We start from the raw sequence: 9515 nt of genomic DNA, 5'->3' as shown, positions 1-9515 counted from the left end.
ACACACACACACACACACACACACACACACACACACACGCGCGCGCGCGCGCGAACACAGGAGAGGAGAGGAGCAGAGGAAGAGCCTAAACCCTTTGGAGCCCAGACTCTCTCAGACACCATGAGCCTTTCTTTACCCCGTGTACAGGAAGCTGTCTTTACAGGAAGTTGCTAAAGCTGAGACTGGCTTAGAAACTACTGCCTGTAAAGTAGGCCCTTGAAGGCCTTACACCAAGTGGGAAGCATCCTGGGTACCATCTAACATGACAGAGGATGGCCATGATGTCCTGGACACTCTAGTCTCCTCGTCCATTCACCACTGGTATCTTAATCATTGGGATCTTTCCCAAAACAAATGCCTTCCCAGAGGGGAGATTGAAGCAAGGCTCTCAAAACTGGGAACAAGAATCCTCCTTCCTCAGCTTCTCTTTCCTCCTGTGGATTTTGCATCTTTTTTTTTTTTTTAAACTCTCTTCCGAAGTCAAGGAGGAGTTGGTTTTAGAGAGCTTTCACCTCCAATCCACACTTCTTTCCTTGACCCTCTAATTTAACAAACGATGCTTCCCTTTCTGATCTCCTCCCTCCCCCATCTTTCAGGAAAGAAAAAAAAAGGGGAAAGTTCCTACCTGCCTAAGGAGCTTTAGAAGCCTCAAAGGAAAATGGGGGAAAAAAAAGAAAAGAAAAAGAGAAAGAAAGCCATCTTTCTGGCTCTTCAGTCCTTTCCAGTACCTCTGTAGCCCAGGCTTTCCTTCCTCCATAGGACCCCAACCCCCTCCTGCCCTGCCCAGGACAGTCTCCCTTTCCCTCCCTTCTCCTTCGGGTCGGACATATGGAACCCATTTCGCTGGTGACATTGAAGAGCCGCCGGTGCGCCCGCCTTCCGCCATGGCGCCCCCAGGCCCCCGCGCCTCTCAGTGGCCCTGTCAGTTGCCACTCTTTTTGCCCGGCGACTCGGTCAACTCTCAGGTCGGGTCTCCGCACCAGCCTGGGATTCCCGCAGCCCGGCGCCGGTCTTGGTGGGACCGTGTCCCGCCGCCTCCGGAGCATCCCTGGGCAGGAGGAGTGCGCCGGGCCCTACAGGCGGAACAAAGCCTGGGGCGGGGGCGGGGCGCGGGCTGCCCCCCCCCCCCCAGCACGGCAGGGTACTCCCGGGGCCAAGCGACCAGGATGTGGCCGGTCCAGGCTCATCCCCAGCCGGGACCCAGGGTCCTGGGACTGGCCCCCAGCTCCTGCCTGTCCTCCGCACCCGGCCGCCCACCGAGGCCCATACCCTAGTCCGAGGCCGCACAGGTAAGTGTGCCTTGTTCAGTCCAGCGCCATAGGCCTGGTGGGTGTAGACAGGAGCACACGATGTCCCCTGTCCCCAGTCCGCATCTGAATGCGAGGCAAAGATCAGAGCAACTTAGAGGAAGTGGTGTGGGACTGAGAGGGGGGTCCAGGGCCCTAGGGTGTAAGGAGGATATAGAGGAACGTGGAGGTGTACCTGTGGGCAGTCAAGATCCGGCCAGGATTTGGGAAACTCTCAGGTTCAGGACAGATAGAGATTTTGGAGGGTTTTTCAGGGGGAGGCGGGAGCCGTGGGTGCTGAGGTTGGGCCTGGCTCCCACAGTCCAGCTGCCACCGCGGTCCAGCCCTTTAGCACCTCGGAGTTATTTGAAGCTGAAATTACAAGGGCTTGAGTTGAGGCTGGGTGTTAAGCTGAGAAGGTAGGAGAGGGCTTGATTTATGGCTTTCGGAGAAGCTGTGTTTACTATCTGCCTGCTCTGGAAACCAAAAACCAAACAGAGCAAAGGCGGGAGAAGCCCTTTTCCTTGGCGTGGGAGTCGATGCCAGGCTGATGCTTTGGGATTCATTTTCTCAGATGTGGGGAGACCCTAGGCACCACCTCTTTACAGGCGAAGGGTGTGGTGCTTCTGTGAGGCGTAAGGAGTGTGCAGGCAGGCTCACACTCGTGGAGCTGTGTTTATGTATTGTGGGAGTGGGTCTGCACACTGGGGCACATGTATGCCTATGTATATGTATATATGCTCCGATTGGGATTCGCTTGGATGTCTTACAGTTACATGGGGTGCCAGGACTGAGACTGCTGTTCTCTGGTCCTGGTACTTTGGGATGGGGTAGCTTTGGCTACCATTCTCTGTTCCCTTAAGTTGTTCGCGAGGTAGTTTCTCCTGCCTGGCCTTTCTTTCTTCTCAAAGTCAAGCAACAAAGCCTGCTCACCCAGGTCTCTGGCCACTGCCCCTCTTTCCCCCCTTATGTACTGCCTGCCCACACCCACGCTGGCTCATCTTCACTTTGAATCTCTAACTTTATAGTGGGATATTAAGAATTGAGCAAATATGGTTAGGTGAAGGGGTGTGGTAAGGGAAATGAGGGGTGATTGGAGTCTGGCTCTTGGGGGGGTTGGATCCTGCCATTACTGCTCAAAATTTTCCACTCTCTGGATAGGGGGTGGTGGTGGTCAAATGAACACAAAGGTGACCAAAAATAAGGGAACCATGTAGAATGGTGGGGGTGGGGAGAAAAACATTTTGACCCCTAGCTGGTTCCTTCCTTCCGCAGGCCAACTAGTGGCTCCTGTGTTTCTGTCCAGACACCGGCTTTGCCTGCAAATTGTTTTGCATTAAATTTTCTCAGCCACAGAATTATCTTTCCTCGCCTCCAGCTAAACTTGCATTTTTCCACCAGACACTTGGGCCCGGACCAATGAAATCTGAGAGGAAGCGGCTGGGGCCCTAAGTGGCCGTAATTTAATTGATTTTATCATAAATCATCAACTTGATGAAGAACCCGAGGTTTCAGTGAAGTAAATTGATATTAATGGGAGTTTCTTGAAATGCAAACCCAATGCATTGTTGGGGCATCTTGAGCTAGGAAGGTGGCTTCCATGTTTCTCAAGAGCTGGGAGCTCGACCTGGAGCTCAGTGCAGCATGGGGTGGGTGTGGAGAGAATGAAGCTTTAGAGGCAGCTGCCTGCACATGGATCTCTGGGGGAACACAGCAGAGAAAGGAACTTCGTTGGGATAGGAGCAAATTCTGCCTCTGAGGACAGCCCCCACCCCATTGACCATCATGGAAAGGCTGGTTGTCAACTGAGGGGGAGGGGCACCAGGGGAAGCTGGTAGGTATGTGGGCAGAGGTGGGGGTATGGGGTGAGAAGGCCAGGCTGGTACAATGGGCTCATTGATGCCTGGTTAAAAATTACCAGGTTGAAGCCTTTCTCCTCTAATTATACAAATTAATTATTTACTGCTCGGATTGCTGCATCCAAAAATAGCACTTTTGATTTGGTAATGAGGGTGGAAAGCAACCCATCCTCCACCCAGAAGAGGAGCAATATTTCTGTGGGGCTAGAGGACCAAGACTGGGCTGTGTGCTCAGTGGTAGGAGAATAAACATGTAAATCCCAAGAGGAAGTATTTTGCATTGATAACAATGGCGCTGGCGCGTTTATTGTCTGAACTCAGTTTATTATTGCTTGTTGTTACTCATATTTTACATATTTACAGGGCACAGAGCATCACTGATGTTCAGCTTGAAAGAGAACCTTGGCGATCCTTTAGTCTAACCCTTCTCCATACAAACACCTTGGATTTAAAGAAGGCCCAAGGAGTGCTCTGTTTCAAGTCACACAGTCAAACAGCAGTGATTAAAGCCTGAGTCTCCTAGTGCTCAAGACTGGGCAAGCATAACTCAAGATCAGCTTATTTCCCACTCTGGGCCTCCCTTTTCTTATCTGATACAATGGCAGAGTTGGACTGGACGCCCCAAGTCCTCTCTCCTTCTGTTCTTGGGTACATCTTTGTATCTCCATCCTTTATTAGTTGCTTGGGAGCAACTCCCTGTATGTCCTGGAGTTCTGTGGACATATGACTGGAGAGTTACTGCAGGATTTGTTTGCAAAAGTCAGAGTTTGTCTCTGCTTGATCCTCTGGAAAAAAAGTCCTCTCTTTCCAAGGAGTCCCTGTTCTCAACAGAAGGGAAGGGCAGGGTCAAGAGCAATGGTAATAGAAGATTAGGTAGCTGGGTTGAGCTAGGATTGGCATAGGGTTTAAGGAAGATGGGCACTAGCACCACCAAACAAGACTCTTTTTTCCTGTTAGATGCTAAGCCAAGGTTGGAGTTGTCTAGAATTCAGTGTGATGGAGTTCTGAGGTTCCTCCCCTTACCCTGCCCAAGACCTGAATTGTGGGTTTACAGTTTAGAATCTGTGAAAACAGGTGCAGTTTCCCCACCTTTGACCCCTGGACATTTAGACCGTCTATATCTGGCAGAGGGCATATGTAGTTGGCCATAGCACCATGCTGACTGTCCTTTCAGGGTGACTAGGACAGAGGCCAGCAAGAGAAAGCTCCTGTTTTGCTTTTGCTCTGTTTTCTTTCTTTTCTTCCAATGGCAGAGGCATAACACTTTGCTGTGTGGAGGGCAATGTCTTGGGGTGTTGAGGCTATAAGGAGGGTGGAAGGATTGAGGAGAATTCTGGGATGCCCAGGACAGTAAGGCTTGGAATAGGGATTCCTCTGAGACAGGAAGTGGAGACAGTCAGGCAACAACTTCATCTTTATAAATCCCAGGCTCGGGTCAGATAACCCACTCCTCCAAACCTACTTTAAGAGAGAAAGTTATATACATATGACTGCCAGACCCAGACTCTAGCTCTGGCCCATTCTGACTTTGGCATTTTTTATATTTGGAGGCCTTCCACTGATTGGCCATTAGTCCAATGAGTTATTGCTGGCTAAGCAGAGGTCACTGGGAGAGAGACATCCAATCTGTCAGGAGAGACCCTGCCAGCCGGCCACACGAAGTGGTCTGAGCCCTTCAGCCAGTCTTGCCTCCTTCCCCCAGCACCCTCCCCTAGCCGTCCAGGATTCACAAGTCACTCCCCCTCTTCCCTCTGCCTCTCCACCCTGCCTACCTTTGTCTTGTCTACACTGGATAGGGGTGGGCTTTGCCAGGACTGAGCTTCTAGATGTCCCTGATTCAGAGACAGATCTTTCATCACCAAAGAGCCTGCCTGCTGCTGCTGCCACTCCAGGTTGTTGTCCTATCATTCCGTTCAGGGGTTCCGGGGGCTTCCACAGGCACCCAGTAGACTTCCTAGATCCTTGTGGTTGTTCTGTGTCTTTCTGCCTCCCCCCACTCTTATCCTGAGGCAGAGGTGGGGTGATTCAGCCTGACTTTTCTTTTCTTCTCTCATTGGGGCAGGCTCTCTCTCTCCTCCCTCCTGGAGTTATCATCAGCTTCAGATACCCGCCTTGGGGAAAGAGCTCAGCTCCTCTTCTTCCTATGTTTCTTTGTTCCTTCCCACTCAAGCATTTTTAGAGAGCCAGGGACTAGGGAAACAAATGTCTAGTCTACAAAGCCATCTGCATTCACAGTCCCCTCCTTTTACAAACCTTTAAGCTTTAAAATCTCCATTAATATTTAAGAAGAGAAGGAGATATGCATGAATTCTGCAGTACTTGGTGGCTGCCACAGACTTGGGAGGCCACACTAGGAAAGAGCCTGGGACAGGGAACCCAGACAAGGGTGAGCAAGAAACAAACTGCTAAATGCCCGCTGCAGCTCCAGCAGGTCCACAGGGCCAGAGAAGTTTTCTGCTGTTTTAACTGAATCTGGGATTCTTGGTCACCAGAAGACTGAGAGCAGAAATTGGTTTTAAAGGAGCCAGCCCTATTTGCCCTTGCTGAGAAAATTTTTCGTTCTCTCTTTGATGGATTCTTTTTGGGGGGTGGGTAGAGATAGTCATGCTGAGGTTCCCAAGGGTGGGCAGCCAGTGACTGACCACTCAGATGTTGCCTACAGTGCTCTGCCCCTTGCATGACTAAGTGCCTAGTAGGAGTCGGGGAGGAGAGTGCCAAGCTCACACTGTCTCTAAAGGGGCAGAAAGGAAGTCTGTGAAGGGGGATGCCTTGTCCTGTTTATATATATATATTAGTTCACATTGGCTATCTGTCTCTCAATTTTTTCATTTCTCCTCTTTTATCTTTCTCTTCTCTTCTCCCACAAAGTTACCAAGTCCTCCGACTCCAGAAGAAAATTGTTCCCTGTTTGTCTGCCTCTAACTAACCCTAAATCACGCCTTCTATTCCACCTGCCTTCTGTCAGACCTCAGAGACTACTCTCAGACCCTCTGAGGTCCTCTACCCCAAGCTCCTTTGTCTCTTAAATTTGAAAAGGCTCCGAACCCACCACCTGATCGAAACAAGCCCTCTCACAGTTGCTGGGCTGATTCCTCTCTGTACCCTGCCACCTCCCAGCTTCACGGGGGCAACTCCCTGTAACCTAGAAGGAAAGTGCAAGAAGCCAAAGGAGTATCTAACTGTTCCCCAAGTATTTCAAATGGATGCTGTTTTCACAAATTGATCAGGAAACCTCAGATTCAGCTCCTACCCAACTCGGGAGTGCATATTCTCTGGAATTTTCTCCCTGTTCCTTTCCTGGCTCCCCCTCCCCCATCCTCCTTTTTCCTCTTGACCCTGGATGTTCCTCTTCACCCAGGAGGGATGAAGAAGGCTTGGGAAGAGAGGGTTTTTTGCTCACTCTGGAGCAGGTTCCACCCCCACCCCCTCAGTGTAATCTGGGCCTCTGCAGTAGCTCTTCTCTGGCCCCCCAAAGTGTCTAGGTGACACCTAAGCTCTTTGGTTATTCCTTTAGGCAGAATTGTGCAGTCCTGAAAGTAACCAGCTACTCCTCCCAGTTTCATAATAACTGTCCCTAGCCAGCAGTGGAAACTTTCAGGTGAGCTCGAGAGTCTGAAACACATTTTTTAAAAACTTTTTATTTTAGGGAACTAGAGAAAAAGAGTTGGTTGTCTAAGTTCCCTGAAGCCTCTGGAAGCACCCTTGGCCTGAACTGCTGACCCACCAGACCTAAACTTCTTTGGCATCTCGCCCTCTAGATCTTTTACCAGAGTTGTTGGGTATTGGGACCGTTCTTCAGGAGGCTCCTGGCCTGAGCCCCAACACTTCAACATATTTTTGTTATTGTTGAGACTCTTAATAAACAGCAAAATGGCTCCCAGCTTCTCCACTTAACCCCTCAACTCCCACCTACTACCACCTCCCCGAGGAGTCACCAACTCTGGGCAGACAGTAGGATGTCAGGTATCATCGTATCTAGGACTCTGTATGTGGCTCCTGTTGCTGAAAGCCACAGGTTCCCTCTGGGTAACAGGCCCCAGGAAACCAATTGCTGTAGCCAATTGGAAGTGATTTGATGGGCTTAGAAATATTGGGGAGGGGTGCTAGAAGCCTGGAGCCACCCCCCCACCTTCTCACTCCTAGAGAAGAGCTTTTGAGTGGGGAAGGGGGTAAGAGAACTAAAGCTAGAGCCAGACCAAGCCATCCTCCCTGGGAGGGGAGACAATAGTGGGCCATCTCTCACCTTCGTTTTCCCCAGTCCCATCGCCTGTCCTGGTGTATCCATATGGGAGAAGGAACAAACCAAGTGTCCCAACCAGGAATTCTGCTCAGGGTCCTGGCTGGACTTGTCTACCCGAAGTCAGAGACCCAGTTTCCAAGCCTTCTGTCCACGTAGAAGAGAGACCCCGGCAGCCTTCCGTATCATCCCCTAAGTCCAGAGTCAGCAGTAATTCAGCCTGCAAGCACTCCAGCTTGAAGAAATGACCTGTGCTCTTTTTTCTGTCTCTTGCCTCTACTGCCAATGGCTCTTTCCCCACCCCCTGCCCCAAATTTGCAGACAGCTACATTCTTGGCTCCCGTCTCCCTCCTACGGGCCTCCTCCTTGCCTTTGCCTGCCCTGCTCAAACACACCCTAAGAAAACTTTTAGCTTTTGTAGCCTTCTTTTCTTTACTTGTGCCAAGAGTCATAAATCTTGCCACGCAGAGCGTAGTCGGAGTAGGGAAACAAACAGGTTTGCTCTGTGTGATAATAATAATCACCATCATCTTCTCTCCTGTCCGCCAGTACATTTAAGACAAAGCCATTGTGAAGTTTTTCTCATCTTCCTAGGAGTACAAATGTCCTTTTCACCTCCTAGCCCCTTCTGCCAGTCCCGAGGTGAGAATCTTAACAGGAAAGACTCACTGAAGTTCTCAGAGCCCTGCTCCTGACCGGCTGTCTAGAGCTGCAGCTAAACCACAGGGTCTTGCCTTTGTCACCCCTTCAACCCCACTCCCCCTGCAAGATGTTCTGGGCTTTTTAATCATCACTTACCGCTAGTTGTCTGTTCTCAGAAAAAAAAAGAGGGGATGGGAAAAAAAAAGTCTGGCCTTGCCTCCTCCCCCACTAGAGACTGGGTTTGGAGATTTGGATGTAGAAGAAAGAAGGACCAGGGTCTGGAAGGTTCAGCAAGAGGGTCTGAGACTCAGCCAGCAGACTACTTAAAAAAAAAGTCTCTGTGTGCCTACTGTGAATGAGCACAGGAGGGGCACCCAGCGCCCCTGGCCCAGCCAGGCCAGCCTCAGACTAGGTCTCCAGAGGCCACTTCTTGGATTAGCATAATGGTCCAGTATGAGTCCTGGATGGGGGGGGGCGCAATCTGTGAACTCCACCAGCTTTCTTTGCATTTTGTTCTCCTTTTCCGCTCTGACCTCGATGTAAAAATTTTATCTGTTTTTAAAACAAAACAAGAGAAGACCACCCTCTACTTTCTTTGCTTTGCACTCTTATTTGGGGGAGGGGTACTCGCCCCCCCCCCAGCGCTCATCACCACAATCACCTTCCCTCCTTATCAGGCATCTATGCTTGCTAAAGGGGGAGAGGTGGGGGGGGGGTGAGCTTGTGTGTGTGTGTGTGTGTGTGTCTGTGTCTGTGGTTTTTTCCCTGTGCAAAAGCAGAGGCCATTGTTACAGAGAGTAGGGCGTACCAGTCTTATAGGGCAACCACACTGTGGCGGCTTGGCCAGGCTGGAGCCCGGAGCTGGATTCTCGGCGAGCCGAGCCTCCCAGCACCTTTCGGTCTGCTATTTTTTTCCTCCGCTCCCCTACCCCTCCCTCCTGCGCACCCCCGCTCCAAAGCCGAGTGAATTGAAGCGGACGCCGCACGGCTCCTCTGGCCGGTCTGCCCCTCGGGCTCCCCAGCCGGGGTGGCTTTGGGGAGGGGGGGGCGACGCAGCTTTAAACAGTGGTCTTTTTTTCCTTTGCCTTCAAGGAGGGGAGATTTCTCGCCTGCCGTTCGCGCTGAGGCTCGATGTGAATATATATTATGTCTGCCTGTTCTCCCCTCGTCGGTGGCTAAGGTAAGCTGGACTGAAATAGGCTATCAGTTTGTGAATGGCGGAGAGTATGTCTCAATGATTTATGGCCCATATGACTCCAATCTCGGTTCAAGAAGAGTTCACAAGCTTTAAGCTTCCTTCCACGCAGCGACTCTCTCTCTCTCTCTCTCTCTCTCTCTCTCTCTCTCTCTCTCTCTCCTCTCTCTCTCCTCTCTCTCTCTCTCTCTCTCTCTCTCTCACACACATGTCCCTGCACCAGGGATCCACAAGATGGCAGTAGTGTTCATTTTTTCTTTTTCTTTTAAAAATGTTAATTTTTATGACCACTAAAC

Source organism: Microtus ochrogaster, unplaced genomic scaffold (assembly GCF_000317375.1).
Source record: "Microtus ochrogaster isolate Prairie Vole_2 unplaced genomic scaffold, MicOch1.0 UNK31, whole genome shotgun sequence".
In the NCBI taxonomy this organism is placed as follows: domain Eukaryota; kingdom Metazoa; phylum Chordata; class Mammalia; order Rodentia; family Cricetidae; genus Microtus; species Microtus ochrogaster.
Note: the sequence above shows the minus strand (reverse complement) of the source record.